The 20,339-nt window shown below is 39.8% G+C and overlaps 2 pseudogenes; both read left to right on the top strand.

Annotated features, from left to right (window-relative positions):
• LOC135227261 (cytochrome c oxidase subunit 2-like) lies at positions 1-942 on the top strand (annotated as a pseudogene).
• Positions 943-1,134: 192 nt separating this feature from the next.
• On the top strand, positions 1,135-1,724 carry LOC111751601 (ATP synthase subunit a-like; annotated as a pseudogene).
• The last annotated feature ends 18,615 nt before the right edge of the window (positions 1,725-20,339 follow it).

Genomic DNA, 20,339 nt, shown 5'->3' with positions numbered 1-20,339 from the left:
TGAGAAGCATTTGCCTCCAAACGCGAAGTATCTATAGCTGAACTCACAACAACAAATGTAGAATGACTTAATGGCTGTCCACCTCCATATCACACATTGGAAGAGCCAGCCTATGTTAAATCTATTGCAAGAAAGGAAGAAATCGAACCCCCAATAATTGGTTTCAAGCCAAATCCATAACCCTTATGACTTTCTCAATAAACATGAGATTTTAGTAAAATAATTACATAACCTTGTCAAAGGTTAAATTATAGGTTCAAACCCTATATATCTCCATGGCTTACCCACTACGATTAGGCTTTCAAGATGCTACTTCTGCCATTATGGAAGAACTTCTTCACTTTCATGATCACACTCTAATAATCATTTTCCTTATTAGCTCATTAGTCTTATATATTATTTCACTAATACTTAGTACCAACCTAATTCATACAAGTACAATAGACGCTCAAGAAGTAGAAACAATTTGAACAATCCTTCCAACTATTATTCTTATCCTAATTGCCCTACCTTCCCTACGCATCCTCTATGTAATAGATGAAATTAATAATCCAATATTAACAGTAAAAACCATTGGCCATCAGTGATACTGGAGCTATGAATATACTGATTACAAAGACCTAACTTTTGACTCATATACAATCTCCACTGATAACCTAAAATCTGGAGAACTCCCATTACTGGAAGTACACAATCGAATAGTTTTACCTACAGATGTACCAATTCGAATATTGATCTCATTAGAAGATGTTCCTCACTCATGAGCTGTTGCATCTTTAGGTCTAAAGACAGACGCAATTCCAGGACGACTAAATCAAGCAACGCTAACATCAACACGACCCAGCCTATTTTATGGTCAATGCTCTGACCTCTGTAGAGCAAATCATAAGTTTTATACCAATTGTCCTAGAATTAGTCCCACTTAAATATTTCGGGAGCTGATCACCATCGCTAGCATAATCATTAAGAAGCTATAACAGCACTAACCTTTTAAGTTAGAGTTAGGGAATGCATATATCCCCTTAATGAATGCCAGGACTAGATACAGCACCATGATCTATAGTAACTATCTCTATACTTGTTACTGTATTATACTGCAATTAAAGTATCTAAAATTATTTACCCCCTTAATCCACCACCTAAGGCATCTTACACTCACATAATCCCTTGAGAAACAAAATGAACGAAAATCTATTTACCTCTTTCATCGTACCCACAGTTATAGGACTCCCCATCATAACCCTAATCATTGCATTTCCAGCAATCCTTATTCCCAGCCCCAAATCGTCTAATTACTAACCGCCTAATCGCAATCCAACAATGATTAATTCAACTAATTATGAAGCAAATCCTATCTATCCATAATATAAAAGGACGATCATGATCTCTTATATTAATTACCTTAATTCTGTTTATTGGCTCAGGCAATCTATTAGGCTTATTACCTCATTCATTTACCCCTACAACTCAGCTATCCATAAATTTAGGCATAGCAATCCCCCTATGAGCAGGCGCAGTTATTACAGGATTTCGATACAAAACCAAAACTTCATTAGCCCATTTCCTTCCACGAGGGACACCTGTATTTCTTATTCCCATGCTTATTATCATTGAGACTATCAGCCTCTTCATTCAACCAATAGCACCAGCAATTCAACTTACCGCTAATATTACAGCAGGAATTGTTGGGTCATATGGTAGATATGGAAACCCTGGTGGCGTAGTGGTTAAGTGCTATGGCTGCCAACCAAAGGGTCGGCTGTTCGAATCTGCCAGGTGCTCCTTGGAAGCTCTATGGGGCAGTTCTACTCTGTCCTGTAGGGTCGCTATGAGTCAGAATCGACTTGATGGCACTGGGTTTGATTTTGGTATGGTGATTTAAGGGAGCCCTGGTGGTGTAGTAGTTAAGCACTCAGCTGCTAACCGAAAGGTTGGTGGTTTGAACCCACCAGCTGTTCCACAGGAGAAAGATGTGGCAGTCTGCTTCCGTAAAGATTATAGCCTTAGAAACTCTATAGGGTAGTTCTACTCTGTCCTACAGGGTCGTTATGAGTTGGAACTGACTCGGCGACAATGGGTTTTACAGTAGGTTGTCATCCATTGATGCATAACAATTTCAAAATTTGGAGCCTGAAAACAACAACAAAAAGATTATCTCACAGTTTCTGTGGGTCAGGAAGCAGAGAATGACTTAGCTGGCAGTTCTGGCTCAGGGTCAATCAAGGTGTTAGTAAGGGCTGTGGTTATCTCAAGGACTGGAGGAAAATCTGCTTCCAGGCTTATGTAGCTATTGCCAGACCTCAGTTCCTTACCACCTGGACCTCTCCATTGGGCTGCCTCATGAAAAATGGATTCTCCCAGAACAAAGCAAAACAAAAGGAAGAAAGAAAGCACCCAAGACAGAAGCCACAGTCTTTTTATAATCTAATCTTGGAAGTGACATCCCATCACTTCTTCCATATTCTGTTCTCTAAAAGTGAGTCAATAAATCCAGCCCACACTCAAAGAGAGGAAGTTACACATGGTCATAAACATTATGAGGTGGGGGTCATTGGGGACCACCTTAAAGGCTGTCTACCATAACAGGTGTATGCTTAAATTTATAAGAAACTGCCACACTGTTTTCAAAACTGCCACTTCATATTCCCACCAGTAATGATGGAAATTTCAGTTTTCTATATCCTTGCTAATATCTGGTATGTTCAGCCTTTTTAGCCATTCTAGCTGGGGTGTAGATTTCATTGTGGTTTGCATTGGTTTGATGACTAATGCTGCTATGTTTTTTCATGTGCGTATTAACCACTCATATATCTTCTCTGGTGAAATTACTTCCAGGTTTTTGCCCATCTTTAAATTATGTTCTTATTATTGAGTTTTAAGAGTTCATTATATATCTTGGTTATAAGCCCTTTGTCAGATATACGTATAGGAAATATTTCTCCAAGTCTCTTCTTGCATTTTCATTTTCTTAGTGGTATCTTTCAAAGAGCAATAGTTTCTTATTTTGGTTAAATCTAATTTATCATTTTTTTTTTCCTTTAAAGTTCATACTTCTATGTTCTGTCTAAGAAATCTTTGCTTTTCCCTAGGTCCCAAAAATTTTTGGAGGTTTTATTTTTATTAATGCAAACTAGTGGGGGGTTGGGAGGCTGTCAATATTGTTATAGCAAATGCTAGAACCATTAACTATTTATATAATTCATATATGTGTGACTATACATTTACTGTTGTTGAATTCTTCATGTTTCTCACCAATTAAATTCTTAAGAACAGAAAATGTCTTTCTTTTGAGTATCCTTCATTGTCTGGTACAATGCAGGGACTCAGTAAATATTTCTTGGTTGCAATTATGTATTTTGAATATAACAGTGTGACATTTATCTGGAAGTAATCAAAAGTGGAGCTTATGAGAATGATTAAGGCTGTAAATAAAAATGAGAGTCTTTTCTATAGAGGAATAATTGAAACCATGGGAATGGATAAGATCTCCATGGAAGAGAATGGACAGAAATACTGGCAAAGCTTGGGGCATAGCACCTCTGTACTATTATCAACAAAGACGCTTCATTTGATCTGCTCCTTAGAAGGATGTATTTGGATCAGTTATTGACATTCTTTTGGCACCTCTGCTTGTAATATGATGCTACCGAATATTAAAACAATATTCTCACATTTGAATAGCCAGAATAAAGTCTTTCAGTAGTCAAAACAGTTAATCAGTTCAAGTACTGAATTGTGAGAAAGCTGTAATTTGGCCTTAATAACTGCTTATCTTTAGCAGCATTTTGAATTAATTACGAATATGTAATTGGTTGATAGTATTGAATTCAGAACACCGCTTTTGTGTTGCAGATGGTTTTAAGAAGCCTAGTTTCTTAATGTAGAATCTGGATATCTGGGAGTTATTCACTGTCTTTAGATGCTTCATCCCTGAGATTTTTAGTAGCATAATTTAGGTCTCCAAGAAAGAATTCCAGAAGTCGCCTGCCCTCTTAAAGTTGCAGATATTTCTAGCCCTCTTGCAAACTGGAGATTAGGTGTGCTTTGGAGAAAGAGAAAACACAATGGCTGATAGAGGCTAACTGCCTTGTTTCAGCTCTAGCCTGTTCTTTAATTGTTTTTAACTTCTTCCCTCTGCTTCCTAATCCTCAACTAGCTGAGCAATTGATCCTACCAGGAATTACTCTTATAAATTTAGACCATTTAATCGAAGAGAGTGTTGAGAATAAATACAGTTTTATTTTTATTTTACTCTCTTGAGCACAGATGAAAAAATAAGAAAGCCGCATACGGGGCGGGACAAGATGGTAAAGTAAATGGTCGCTCCCATTTACCCCCAGCAACCAACACACTGAACAACAAATAAAAGCAAGCACAGACTGAGCTCTCAGAAATCTGGATGGAAGCTTGGTTATTGGAGAGTTAGGGTGAGTCCAGAAGCAGGGAGAGGAGGAGTAGGGGCGGTGCAGAAGCTGGGAAATTCTAGCCGCTGCCTCTTGGAAGATTCGGCTCTTCACGGCCATTTTGGGATGGGGTCGGGCAAGTCCCGGAACAAAGAACATAAAGACTCGGGAAGAAAACTGAGGGAGCTGTAGCCCGACTCCTGAGGCAGCACAGATTGGCTGTGGGAGTTCGTGGACGGCGCACCTGGGCAGGGGCGAAAGGAGACCGAGGTGCTACAAGTAAGTGTTGTTGAATTTTGCTAAATCCCGGGGCGAAGGTGCTCTAGGACCTGGAATACCAGGGGTACACAAAACCCAGCCTTCATCCAGGGCAAGAAAAATACATCAGATGGGCAACACGGGGGGAAACAACTAACTCCCTGATCATAGTGGGACACCGCGGGAGAGCCCGTGAGGGAAAGGTACAACCTGCTCCCCACCACCGCCCGGGAACGCCGAGCCCTACCTTACACCGGTGACCGCGGCCTGCGGAAAACCGCCGCACATGCGCGCTGAGCTGCAGGCTAGAAACATCCCAAACTCAGGTTGGAAGAGGGAACCAACCCCAGGGATACACCCGGGCTCACAGCCACGGCCAAGACTTCAGCCATAACCGGTGGTGGTTGTGGGGCGTGGTTTGTGGGGGCGTGGTTGTGGGGCGTGGTTGCGGGGCGTGGTTCAGAGCTTAGCTGCAAACTTAAAGGTTTGGCAGTTCAAATCCACTAGCTGCTCCTTAGAAACACTATAGGGCAGCCCTACTCTGTCCCATAGGGTCACTGTGAATTGGAATTGACTCAATGGCAGTGGGTTTTGGTATGAAGTTCACGGAGACTCACCAACAAAAATGGTGGAGGGAGGGGCAGATCAGGAATAGATTTAATACGTTAATTGTGATGGCTAATGTTATGTGTCAACTTGGCTAGGCCATGATTCCCAGTGTTGTGTAATTATCCTCCATTTTATGTGTTGTAAATCTCCTAAACCACTACATATTAATGAGGCCAGATTAACATGGGGTGTTAAATCTTGAGTCACGCCCTTGCTAAAGGGCCTTAGTCAAATCACGCTCTTACTTAAGGGCCACCCTTACTCAAGTCCCCACTTTACTCAAGTGACTGCTTTACTCAAGTATCTGATGTAAAGGGAGTTTCCCTGAGGGTGTGACCTACATCCAATATATATGGATGCTCTGGCAAAGCTCGCACTTGCTCTGGATCCTGCATCTGGCTTGTCATCATCTGACCTCTGGTTCTTAGGACTTGAGCCAGCAAGGTGCCAATTGACCTGTTGATTCGGGGATTTACCAGCCTCTACAACCCTGTGGATAGCAGCCTGTTGTCTGACCTGCTGATCTGGGATTCAGCAGTCCCTGCAACCGTGTGAGTCAGGAGAAGTCTTTAGCCCGATGCCTGACTCACAGATGATGTGGGACTTGTCATCCTTCACAACCTTGGGAGCAATTTCCTTGAGATAAATTTCTACATGTATATATATATATATGTATACATTTCCTTAGCTTTGTCTAGAAAACAGCCTAAGATGTTACTGTTTGTGTTAGATCATCTAGTGCTGCTGTAGAAGAAGTATCACAAGTGAATGGCTTTTAACAAACAAGTTTATTCTCTTACAGTCTAGTAAGCTAGAAGTCCAAATTCAGGGTATCAGCTCCAGGGGAAGGCTTTTTTTGTCGGCTCTGGAGGAAGTCCTTTGTCATCAATCTTTTCCCTGACTAGGAGCTTCTCTGTGCAGGAACCCTGGGTCCAAAGGACGCACTCTGCTCCCATCACTGCTTTCTTGGTGGTGTGGGGCCCTCCTGTCTCTCTGCTTGCTTCTATTTTATATCCCAAAAGAAATTGGCTCAAGACACAATTGAATCTTGTAGACTGAGTCCTGCCTCATTAACATAACTGCTGCCTATTCCCCCCTCATCAACATCCAAAGGTAGGATTTACAACACATAGGAAAATCACATCAGATGACAAAATGGTGGACAATTACACAATACTGGGAATCATGGCCTAGCCAAATCCATACACATATTCTTGAGGGACACAATTGAATCCATGACAGTGTTGTATGTCATTTGTTGTTCATATGTTAAATGTTATAATTGCAAGTGGTGTAATGTGTGTGGTAGCCACTAAGAAATCACATTAAAAAAATACAAAGAAGAAGGAAGAAATCAATAAGACTCATCACAAGAATGCAGCCAAACACAAATAATAACAGATTAATAAGAATTAAAAAAAAAAAAAAGATATGAAACACTCAAAAAACAAATAAGAAAATGAATGAGGTGGGTACTTTGTTTTCACTAATAACCTTAAATGTAAATAGTCTAAACTGCTCATACAAAAGGCAGAGAATGGCAGGATGGATTAAAAAAATTTTTTTCCATCCTTTTGCTGTTTACAAAAAACATGCCTTAGACATAAGGGCACAAACAGACTGAAAATAAAAGGATGGAAAAAAAAATTCCATGCAACCAGTAAACAAAAAAGAGCAGGCGTGGCCAGGCTGATACCAGCAACATTGCAGGGTACAAGATCAACACACAAAAACCAGCTGGGTTCCTACCATATAGCCACGATAGTCAAAATAGTCTGGGGCTGGTACAACGACAGACACATAGACCGATGGAACAGAAGTGAGTACCCAGAAGTAAATCCATTCACCTTTGGACAACTGATATTTGAAAAAGGACCAAAATCAATTAAATGGGGAAGAGATAGTCTCTTTGACAAGTGGTGCTGGCAAAACTGGATATCCATTTGCAGAAAAATGAAACAGGATCCTTACCGCCTATACAAAAACTAACTCAAGTTGGATCAAAGACCTAAGTGTAAAACCCAAAATTATAAAGATCCTGGAGGAAAAAATAGGGCCAAACCTAAAGGCCCTAATTTATGGCATAAATAGACTATAAACATAACTAAAAATGCACAAACCAGATACAACAGGTGTGGATGGCATATGGCAGTACACCCACGAGCATATGTAAGTTTGCCAGAGGATTATTTCTACATACATATTTGTATGTGCTGCAAGTATTTCCATGTGTGTAGTACAGCACACAGGGGACAAAGTTATGAAGACTTCTTAGCCATAACCAAACACCTTGAGAGACTGAGTCACTAGGCTTGAGGGCTTAGGACCATAGTCTTGGGGGACATCTAGTCAACTGGCATAACAAAGCCCATAAAGACAGCTCTCTACATCCTACTTTGATAAGTAGTGACTGGGGTTTTAAAATCTTATGAGTGGCCATCTAAGATACAACTACTGGTCCCTTCCTGTCCAGAGCAAAGAAGAGTGAAGAAAACCAAAGACTCAAGGATACCAAAGGGCTAATGGACCACACAAACCATAGTCTCCACTAATCTGAGACCAGAAGAACTAGATGGTGCCTGGGTATCAGTACCAACCACTCTGATCAGGATCACAATAGAAGGTCCTAGACAGAGTGGGAGAAAAATGTAGAACAAAATCCAAATTTATAAAAAAGACCAGACTTACTGGTCTGATAGAAACTGGCAGAACCCCCAAAACTGTGGCCCTTAGACACCCTTCAAACATGAAACTGAACCCAGTCTTGCAGATCACCTTTCGGCCAAACAATAGACAGGCCTATACAGTGAACAATAACACCCGTGAGGAACGTGCTTCTCAGAACAATCAACCATACAAGATCAAAAAGGTAGATATGCCCAAAAACAAAGTTCAGAAGGCTGGAAGTGGCAGAAAATATGGGTGAATGGAAACAGAGAGCCCAGGGAGGAAGTGGGTAGAGTGCTGTCACGTTGAAGGGATTACTACTAATGTCATAAAACAAAATGTGTGTAAATCCGATCATCTGCCGTTAGAGAAATGCAGATCAAAACTACAATGAGATTTTATCTCACTCCAACAAGGCTGGCATTAATCCAAAAAACACAAAAGAATAAATATTGGAGAGGCCGTGGAGAGATTGGAACACTTATACACTGCTGGTGGGAATGTGAAATGGTACAACCACTTTGGAAATTGATTTGGCGCTTCCTTAAAAAGCTAGAAATAGAGCTACCATACGATCCAGCAATCCCACTCCTTGGAATATATCCTAGAGAAATAAGAGCCTTTACACGAACGGATATATGCACACCCATGTTTATTGCAGCATGTTTACAATAGCAAAAAGATGGAAGCAACCAAGGTGCCCATCAACGGATGAATGGATAAATAAATTATGGTATATTCACACAATGGAATACTACGCATCGATAAAGAACAGTGAGGGATCGGTGAAACATTTCGTAACATGGAGGAACCTGGAAGGCATTATGCTGAGTGAAATTAGTCAGTTGCAAAAGGACAAATATTGTATAAGACCACTATTATAAGAACTTGAGAAATAGTTTAAACTGAGAAGGAAACATTCTTTTGTGGTTACGAAAGGGGGGAGGGAGGGAGGCTGGGAAAGGGGGATTCACTAATTAGATAGTAGATAAGGACTACTTTAGGTGAAGGGAAAGACAACACACAACACAGGGGAGGTCAGCACAGTTGGGCTAAACCAAAAGCAAAGAAGTGTCCTGAATAAACTGAATGCTTCCAAGGCCAGTGTAGCAGGGCAGGGGTCTGGGGACCATGGTTTCAGGGGACATCTAAGTCAATTGGCATAATAAAATGTATTAAGAAAACATTCTGCATCCCACTTTAAAGAGTGGCGTCTGGGGTCTTAAACGCTAGCAAGCAGCCATCTAAGATGCATCAATTGGTCTCAACCCACCTGGATCAAAGGAAAATGAAGAACACCAAGGACGCAAGGCGATTACAATCCCAAGAGACAGAAAGGGGCACATGAACCAAAGACTACATCATCCTGAGACCAGAAGAACTAGATGGTGCCCAGCTACAACCTATGACTGCCCTGACTGGGAACACAACAGAGAATCCCTGAGGGAGCAGGAGAGCAGTGGGATGCACACCCCAAATTCTCATAAGACCAGACTTAATGGTCTGACTGAGACTGGAGGGAACCTGGTGGTCGTGGCCCCCAGGCCTTCTGTTGCCCCAGGACAGGAACCATTCCCGAAGCCAACTCTTCAGACGTGGATTGGACTGGACAATGGGTTGGAGAGGGATGCTGGTGAGGAGTGAGCTTCTTGGATCAGGTGGACACTTGAGACTACGTTGGCATCTCCTGCCTGGAGTGGAGATGAGAGGGTGGAGGGGGTTAGAAGCTGGCAAAATGGACACGAAAGGAGAGAGTGGAGGGAGAGAGCGGGCTGTCTCATTAGGGCGAGAGTAATTGGGAGTGTGTAGCAAGGTGTATATGGTTTTTTGTGTGAGAGACTGACTTGATTAGTAAACTTTCACTTAAAGCGCAATAAAAATTATTTAAAAAATGTGTGTAAATTGTTGAATGGAAAACTAATTTGTTCTGTCAACTTTCACACAAACTACAATAAAATGTTAAAAAAAAATCAACTGGCTTCCTTTACACTAACAAGAAGCGGTCCCCCCCCCAAAATTAAAACAATACTATTTACAGTAGCCCCCAAAATGATAAAATACCTAGGAATTAACAAGGAAAATTATAAAACATTACTACAAGAGACTAACAGAGACCTATGTAAATGGAAGGACATTCTATGCTCATGGATTGGAAGACTTACAGTGTAGTGAAAATGTCAATTCTACCTAAAGTAATCTGCAGATACAATGCAATCCTGATACAAATCCCAACAGGATTCTTTACTGAAATGGAACAACTAATGACCAACTTCATATGAAAAGAAAAGAAACCCCAAGTATCCAAAGCAACATTGAAGAAAAAGAACAAAGCGGGAGGCCTCACACTCCCTGATATCAAAACATACTATACAGCTACTATAATCAAAACACCCTGATATTGGTTCAAAGATAGACACAGACCAGTAGAATAGAACTGAGAACTCAGAAATAAATCCAGCCATCTATGGACAACTGATTTTTGAGAAGGGGTCAAAATCCATATTCAGTTGGGCGAACAGTCTCTTTAATAAATGGTGTTGGCGAAACTGGATATCCACTTGCAGAAAAATGAAACAAGACCCATATGTCATACCATCCACAAAAACTAACTCAAAATGGATCAAAGACCTAAATGTTAAGCCTAAAACTGTAAAATTCCTGGGAGAAAACTAAGGGTCCTAATCTTCTGTTAAAAATTGGATAACAAACATAACAAGTGAATGAATAGAAGATAACAAGACAGATAAATGGGACCTCATAAAAATTGAAAACTTTTGCTCATCAAGGCATTATCAAAAGAGTAAAAAGAGAACCTACAGACAGGGAAAAAATCTTCAGAAATGACTTACCAATAAGGGTCTAATCTCTAAAATTTACAGAAAACTTTGAACGACTCAAGAATAAAAAGACAACCTAATTATAAAATGGGCAAAGGACATGAACAGAACCTTCATCAGAGAGGACACCCAAGCTGCCAACAAGTACATGAAAAGATGCTTACGGTTTTTAGCCATTAAAACCAAACCCATTGCCATAGAGTCAATTACGACTATAGTGACCCTATAGGATAGACTAGAACTGACCCATAGGGTTTCTAAGGAGCAGCTGGTGGATTCGAACTGCCAACTTTTTGGTTAGCTTCTGGAGCTCCTAACCACTGTGCCTTCAGGGCTCCAGGGCTCCGTTAGATGTAAATCAAGACTACAATGAGATACCATGTCACCCCAGCTAAAATGGCACTGATTAAAAAATAATAATAAATGTTGGAGAGGATATGGGGAGATGGAAGCCCTTACCCGTTGCTGGTGGAACTGTAAATGGTATGTCTACTATGTATTAGAAATAGTACTACCCTTGTTGTTATGTGCCATCGAGTCAGTTTTGACTTATAGCGGCCCTGTGTACAAACAAAACACTGCCCAGTCCTGCACCATCCTCACAATCATTGCTATATTTGAGCCCACTGTTGTTGCCACTGTGTCAGTCCATCTCATTTGAGGGCCTTCCTGTTTTTTGCTGACCCTCTACTGACCAATCACAACATCCTTCTCCAGAGACTGGCCCCTTCTGATAATATGTCTAAAGTAAGTGACACGAAGTCTCCCCATCCTCGCTTCTAAGGAGCATTCTGGTTGTTGTTCTTTCAAGACAGATTTGCTCATTCTTCTGGCAGTCCATAGTGTATTCAATATTCTTCACCAACAATATGTTTCAAAGGCATCAATTCTTCTTTGGCCGTCTTTATTCATTGTCCAGCTTTCGCGTGCATGGAGCCCTCGTGACGCAGTAGCATGCATAGGAGGCGATTGAAAATACCATGGCTTGGGTCAGGTGCATCTTAGTCCTCAAAGTGACATCTTCACTTTTTAAAACTTTAAAGAGGTCTTTTGCAAAAGTTTTACCCAATGCAATATGTCATTTGATTTCTTGACTGCTGCTTCCATGGGTGTTGATTATGCTTCCAAGTAAAATTAAATCCTTGACAACTCAGTATTTTTTGCTTTTATCATGATGTTGCTTATTGGTCCAGTTGTGAGGATTTTTTTTTCTTTAATTTTATTGTGTTTTAGGTGAAATTTAACAGCTCAAGTTAGTTTTCCATTCAAAAATTGTATACACAAAATTTTTTGTGACATTGGTTGCAATCCTTGCAATGTGTCAGCACTCTCCCCCTTTCCCTTTCTAGCCAGGGTTCTCAGTGTCCATTCTTCCAGTTTTGCTGTCCCTTCCTGCGTTCTTGTCTTTGCTTTTGGGGAGGTGTTGCCTATTTGGTCTCATGTACTTGATTGAACCAGGAAGCACATTCCTCACATGTGATATTGTTTGTTTTATAGGCCTGTCTAATCTTTGGCAGAAAGGTGGACTTCAGGAGTGGCTTCGGTTCTGAGTTAGGAGAGTGTCTGAGGGCCATAGTCTCAGGGGTTCCTCCAAACTTTGTCAGACCAGTAAGTCTGATTATTTTTTTATGAATTTGAACTTTATTCTACGTTTTTCTCCCACTCTACCTGGGACCTTCTACTGTGATTCCTGTCAGAGTGGTTGGTGGTGGTAGCTGGGCACCATCTAGTTCTTCTGGGCTCAGGTTGGTGGAGGCTGTGTTTCATGTGGTCCATTAATCCTCTGGACTAGTATTTCCCTTGTGTCTTTAGTTTTCTTCATTCTCCTATCTTAAATGGCAACTCCTAATCTTTTAAGAGCCCAGACACTACTCACCAAAGTGAGGTGTAGAACATTTTCTTTATGAACTATGTTATGCCAATTGACCTAGATGTTCCCAGAGACCATGGTTCCCAGCCCTCAGCCCTAGTAACTCAGTCCCTTGGTGTGTTTGGATGTGTCTAAGAAGCTTCTGTGACTTTGCCTTGGTCAAATTGTGCTCACTTCCCCTGTATTGTGTGTTGTCTTTCCCTTCACCAAAGTTAACACTTGTCTACTATCTAGTTAATGGCTTCCCCTCCCCCATAGCCATTAAAGATTGTTTTTGTATGTGTGTGTAAATCTTTTATTGGGTTTCTATAATAGTGGTCTTATACAATATTTGTACATTGTGATTGACTTATTTCACTCAGCATGATGCCTTCCAGATTCATCCATGTTGTGGGATGTTTCACAGATTCATCATTGTTCTTTATTGCATTATTCTTTATTGGAGCCCTGGTGGTGCAGTGGTTAAGAGCTACGGTTGCTAACTAAAAGGTCTGCAGTTTGAATCCACCAGCCACTCCTTGGAAACCCTATGGGGCAACTCTACTCTGTCCTATAGGGTTGCTGTGAGTCAGAATCAACTCAATGGCAATGTGTGTTTGTTTTTTTTTTTTTTTTAGTATTCCATTGTGTGTATGTACCATAATTTGTTTATTCATTTATCAGTTGATAGGCATTTAGGTTATCTTCATCTTTTTGCTATGGCAAATAATGCTGCAATAAACAAGGGTGTGCATATGTCTATTTGTGTGATGGCTCTTATTTCTCTAGGATATATTTCTAGGAATAGAATTGCTGGATTGTATGGTATTTCTATTTCTAGCTTTCTAGGAGGTGCCATATCATTTTTCATAGTAGTTGTATCATTTTACATCCCCACCAGCAGTGCATACGAGTTCCAATCTTGCAGCAACCTCTCCAGCATTTGTCTTCTGTTTCTTTGTTTAGTGCCAGTAATGTTGGGATGAGATGGTATCTTATTTTAGTGTTGATTTTCGTTTCTCTAATGGCTAATTGGAAACCACAGTAGTGGTTAAGAGCTACGGCTGCTAACCAAAAGGTTGGCAGTTCAAATCCATCAGGTGCTCCTTGGAAACCCTATGGGGTAGTTCTACTCTGTCCTATAGGGTCACTATGAGTCAGAATTGACTCGACAGCAATGGGTTTTTTTAATGGCTAATGATCTCATGTATTTCCTCATGTGTCAGCTGCGTAAATGTCTTCTTTGGTGACGTGTCTGTTCATATCCTTTGCCCGTTTTTAAATTGGGTTGTCTTTTTGTTGTGGAAGTACTGAAGTATTCTGTAGATTTTAGAGATGAGACCCTTGCTGAATATATTGTAGCCAAATTTTTTTTCCCGGTCTGTAGGTTCTCTTAAGATCTTTGTTTTCTTTATGTTGAGGTATAATCCATACTGAAGAACTACCCTAAGATCCAATAATCCCACTCCTAGGTATATACCCTAGAAAAAAAAAAATTGAGACCTAAAAATAGTGACACAAACAGACATATGTACACCTATTGTCATTGAAGCTTTGTTCACAATAGCAAAAAACAAGAAACAACCAAAGTGCCAATCAGTAGATGAATGGATAAACAAATGTGATACATACATACAGTGGAATCCTACGCAACCATAAAGGACAATGATGAGTCCATGAAACATAACATGGATGGACCTGGAGGGCATAATGATAAGTGAAATAAGTGAAGCACATAAGGACAAATATCGTATGATCCCTCCTTTATAAGAAGATAAGAATAGACATATATAAAGAGACCAGTGTTCACTGGTAGTTACCAGGGGGAGGAGGAGAAAGAGGAGGAAGCACGCTCTAAATCATAGATACTTATTTTTGGTGATGGGAAAAATGGCATTGAATGTGTGAGTGTAGTGAGTACAGCATGGCCAGAGTAAATTATGTCACTCATGAGAAAAGAATGCCTGGACTGAAGAGTTTGACGTATATAAGAGGGCAATAACTCCAGCAAAGACCAAAAAATGAGTCAAGAATCACATATGGATAGGTATAAACATATAGGTGTATGGGTACATGCAGGTATATACATATGTGAAAACCGAAGAATAAGTACATGTAAATACAGGTAACTCTGGGCAGGTGCATATTCACTGACGACACAACTGCAGATTACTCCTCAGACAAAACAAAAACACATTCCGAGGTTGGTTTTCTGGGTTTGGAAGTTTAGGACCATAATCTTATGGGACAACTCAGCCAGTTGGCATAATACAGTTCACAAAGTTCATGCTCTGCGTCCTAGTGAAGTGAGTAGCATGTGGGGTCTTAAAAGCTTGCGAGCAGCCATCTAAGATACAACTATTGGTCTCTACTCATTAGGAGCAAAAAAGTAAGAAGGTAACCAAAACCTCAGAGAAGAAACAGGGCTACAAGGCTGTTCGTACATAAGCCAAGACCTCAACTACCCTAAGACCAGAAGAACTAGGTGGCGCACTGTCAACACTGACCTATCTGACTGAGATAACAATAGATGATCCCAGTTAGAATGGGAGAAAAATGAGGAACAAAACTTAAATTCTTAAAAAAAGGATGACTAGTTAGACTACCTCAGACTCCCTGAAACTGTTTTTCCCTGAGACACTCTTTAAACCTTAAACCAAAAATATCACCTGAGAATCACCTTTTAGCAGAAAAGCACTGTGACACACAAAGTAAAGAATACTACCCGTTAGATTGGTGCTCTACTAAAAAACCATCTGTGTAAGTCCAAATGGTCAGCATTAAATCCAAAGCAAAGATGAGAAGATACGGGGGCAGGGAAACCAGAGTACTGGAAAAGGAACAACCAAGAACACAATTAAGGAGAACGTTGACACAATGTGAAAAATGTAACTAAAGTCATTGATCACTTTGTGTGGAAATTGTCAGACAGGAACCTGACTTGCTGTGTAAACTTTCACCAAAAACATAATGAAACACTACTAAAAAAGCATACATAAAATCCAGAGATGAGCTAGTTTGCTTTAATTAGCTCTAGTTAAATTTTTTAAATTTGTGGATTTAGGTTTTCAAACTATACCTAAGATATAGGTCAAAGTAGCCATCCACTGAATCATTTGGGGGTGAGTTGTAGCCTTTGAACTACTGTTGAAGCCTTTGGTCATAGCTTGATCCCGTTCCTAGTCTTGAAGAACTTTATCCCAGGGAAATTTCATGTTGGATTGCATGAGGGAGCAAATCTTTTGAATGGTGATTTCCCTGTGACTGTCTGCCAAAGCTAGCTTCCTTATTCCATCTGTCTGAATCTCTGAAATTTGATCACCTAGGTATGCTTATTCTTGGGTGTAGCTTTAACTAGATAAAGCTAATAATAGAGAATATAGTAGTAGCCAAATATTTCACTCATGACGAGCCAGGAACTGTCCTAAGGAATTTACACAATTAGATTTCTCTTGTAAGGATTAAAAAGTTGTTAATATTATTATTCCCATTTTACAGGTGGAAAAACAGGCTTAGAAAGGCTAAGTAACTTGCTTAACACAATACAGTTTGTAAGTGGCAAAGCCAGCTTTGCTTGACTCCAAAGCCCATTCCCTTGACTTGTGCTACCATGCTTCTCAATCGTGAGGACTTCCTGACAAAGATAGTTTTAGGAACTAATTGCTTAGCCTGGAAAGTAATAGGACAGCACGAAGCTACTGATCTCTTATAACAGCAAAACGCATTTTTCTAGTTTTCTAATTATGAATCCCAAATTTTGTTCTCATAAACACAGCTTAGCACTTATTCTTTCCTAACAGTGATAAATTATAATTTGTACCAAATTGAAAATATAAGATATAGGAAAAGTACTTCAATGTTGTTTCTTTGAAATTATTGCATTAGAGGAAGGACAAATATATCTGTGGATCTTTCAGTGGTAATATTATTTGGAGTCAGAAGACTCAGATTTTTTTTAATCCATTGTGGTACTTTGTAGAAGTGATTTAAGCTTTCGGAGTTTTAGTTTCTAATTTTGTAATATGTGTCATTTTTCTGTACTCTAAAAGTGAGATTTAATGTTGTAAGTTGAAATGAGTTTGAGTTCTGAAGATTAAAGCTGTTATTACCATTAATGGTGCTGTAGGATTTTATCACTTCAGCTTACATGTTTAATAAAACCTCTTATTTCTTATTGCAAAGCATTAGGAAAAGGTAGTTATACATGTTCTTTTTCACGGAACATTGCTTTGTATAAAAATTATTTCCTGTTTTTAAAAATATGCATGTCATCTCTATTCTTCTCAATTAACTAGATAGAATATTCCATATAGTTTGTATCCATATTTCTAAAAAGTACCAATTTTGTTTTCTTTTATCAAATTTATAGTGAGAGTAGAAGCCTTGGGTGATTAGATGCTAAGATTCCACCATGCTACAAAAATATTGGTGTGTCAAGACAGGAACCATCCCCGAAGACAACTCATCAGACATGAAAGGGCATGGACAGTGGGTAGGAGAGAGATGCTGATGAAGAGTGAGCTAATTATATCAGGTGGACACTTGAGACTGTGTTGGCATCTCCTGTCTGGAGGGGGGATGGGAGAATAGAGAGAGTTGGAAGCTGGCAAAATTGTCACGCAAGGAGAGACTGGAAGGGCTGACTCATTAGGGGGAGAGCAAGTGGGAGTACGGAGTAAGATGTATATAAACTTATATGTGACAGTCTGACTTGATTTGTAAACATTCACTTGAAGCTCAATAAAAGTTAATAAAAAAAAAATATTGGTGTGTATGTGTGTGTGAGCCCTGGTGGCGCAATGGTTAAGAGCTCGGCTGCTAACCAAAAGGTCAGCAGTTCAAACCCACCAGCTGCTCCTTGGAAACCTTATGGGGCAGATCTACTGTGTCCTGTAGGGTTGCTATGAATTGGAATTGACTCAACAGCAATGGGTTTGGTTTGGTTTTTTGGTGTGTGTGTGTGTATAAACACACACAGTGGCTCCATTATTATATAAAAATACAGAAGCTCCTTATTAAGTTAACAAAAAAAATTTTAATGCATAACGCTTTCTTTTGCTCATGTTGGTCTTTCAGGAGGATTTACAGTTGCTTAACTGTTGAAGACCAAATACGTAGTGGCAGCTTGAACCGTTGTTGTTAGGTGTAGTCGAGTCAGTTCCTACTCATAGTGACTCCACGTACAACAGAATGAAACAGTGCCGATCCTGTGCCATCCTAATATTTGTTCCTATGTTTGAGCCCATTGGTACAGCCACTGTGTCAGTCCATCTCATTGAGGATCTTCCTCTTTTTTGCTGACTCTCTACCTTACCAAGTATACCCTTCTCCAGGGACTAGTCCTGTCTGATAATACGTCCAAAGTATGTGAGACGAAGTCTTGCCATCTGGTTCAAGATGGTGTACTGAGCACTTGAATTATGCTCTGGTCTCTACCTAAGCCTCATTAAAATAGAGTAGGGAGACATGAAAAGGAATAAATCTAAAATGGCAAATAAAAAAACGAAGGGAGAGTTAGGGGATCATCAGTAGACATGTGATTTCACCGGATTTCTGGAAGATGGAAAACAGATGTTAGGGATTAAACAGTGCAGGAAGCCACACCCCAGAATGTGCTATGAAGAGGCTGCAGTGAAATGGGAGCCATTTTTTCCCCCTGTGAGAACCCCAGAGAGCCTTCAGACTTAGTAGGCTGGACAGAGAACAGCTGAGTAATAGGACTGAAAACGGGGAGGTGAGGAAGTGAGTAATTGAAGAGCAATATAAAAAGCAGTTGTGGTACTAGTATCCACCTGCCTCTTCACCCATGCAAAATGGGAATGGGGGCAGTCAGGTGTATAATCCCAAGGAAAAGAGAAGTCTCTTTTTTAAAGAAATTAATTGAAATCTAAGGGAAGCTAGGGCTTCCAACATCATTGTTGGCTGTGGAACAGAGGTCAGCAAACTTTCTGTAAAAGGTCTGCTGACTAGTATTTTAGGGTTTGCAGGCCATAAGGTTATGGTTGTGTGATTGCTGTGGCATAGTCCTCTGTATTTTGTGTGTGTGTGTGTGTGTGTGTGTGTGTGTATGTCACACCCCTTTAAAAGGGTCATGCAAAAACAATCTGGCCTATGTCTGTAGTTTGCGGCAGGCTTCTGGTTCAAATCCATATGAGAGAATCTGCATTTCTAACAAGTTCCCAGCTAAGATTTGCATTTCTAACAAGTTTCAAGGAAGTTATACACAAGAATCACCCAGGAATCTCGTTAAAATGTAGATTCTGATTCAGTATATCTGGAGTAAAAGTACAAATGCTCAGCAGGGACCTTATTAGAAATGCAAGTTCTCAGCAGGGGTTTGAACTGGAACAGACAGGTTCAAAGCCCTGGTCTGGTGACACCCTGCTGTAGAATAAGGTCCTCTTCATTCTGCCATCCCATAACGTTGAAATCTGATAGCTGGCTCCCTACCAGCTCTTCCTGAAAATAAACCTACCAAGTCAAATGTCCTATCCAGGTACATAGGGCACCTAATCCTACTTCCCACTCAGGGTGTGAGGTCTATTGGAAAACAGACCTACTTACACAACTGCAGAGGAATCCACGCCTCTCATCTAGAATAGTCAGCCAACCAAGTACTGCGTGTTTAAATGTGAGCCTCTCATCTAGAATAGTCAGCCAACCAAGTACTGTGTGTTTAAATGTGAGCAGACATCCAGGGCTTAGCAAACATTTGAGGAAAAGCAACAAAGAGAAAGGCCAAGATAAACAGAAAAACATAATCCAAAGATTTGAGATCATGTTACATCACTAAAACAAGAACAGCTATGGAAAATGAATATTAAGAGAATAAAGAGCCATTTACAGATTAAAAACATGAGTGCTAAAGTTAATAAAAAAAAAAAAAAAAGTCAATGGCAGGGATAAAAGGTACAATTGAAAAAAAAAAAAAAAAAAACTCCTGGAACGTTTATCAAAAAACAGAAGGAAAATACAGTCGATTGTCATTATTCACAGTAGTTATGTTCTATAAGATCCCACAAACACTGGGTTACTGAATACTGAACCAGCCTTGTTTGACCTCAGTTGGGCATATTTTATGAAGATTAAATTAGGTCTCATTCTCATAAAATTTTAGAATCTCGAGCATAAAATGTCTTAAATACTTCCAGGGAGGAAAAACAAGTTTACCCACAAGGTTTTAATAATGAGACTTACATCAGACTTTTCATCTATATCACTGGATATGGAAGAAAACAGAGCAATGTCGTCAAAATTGAGAAGAAATTGTTTCAATGTAAATTAATATGACCAGCCAAATACTATCATTCATATGTGAAGACAGAAGACAGATATCTTTAGTCATGCAGGAATTCAAAGTTTACTTCTATGGCATCATGTTTTAGGAAGTCAATTGATGATGCACTCCAGCAAAATGAAAGAGTAAACTAAAAAGGAAGACATGGAATATAAATCTAGGAAACTGAAACCAATCCAGAAGAACAATGAAAGGAAATTCTGGAATGACAGCTAAACTCAGTAGCCATTCTAGAGAACATTCAGTCTAGATTTGAGTAGGAAGTAAAGAAGGGCTTTGGAAGGAATGTCTCAGAAAATAAAAAGGGGGTACATATAATACATAATATGATTAAGATGTTCAATATTTGCGATGTTATTATGAAGCACATTATTCTGTAGCCAAAAGAAAAAGGAAACTCTAAACTGCAGGAAAACAAA

Source organism: Loxodonta africana, chromosome 13, assembly GCF_030014295.1.
Source record: "Loxodonta africana isolate mLoxAfr1 chromosome 13, mLoxAfr1.hap2, whole genome shotgun sequence".
Lineage (NCBI taxonomy): Eukaryota > Metazoa > Chordata > Mammalia > Proboscidea > Elephantidae > Loxodonta > Loxodonta africana.
This window is presented reverse-complemented; position numbering and strand designations above follow the sequence as displayed.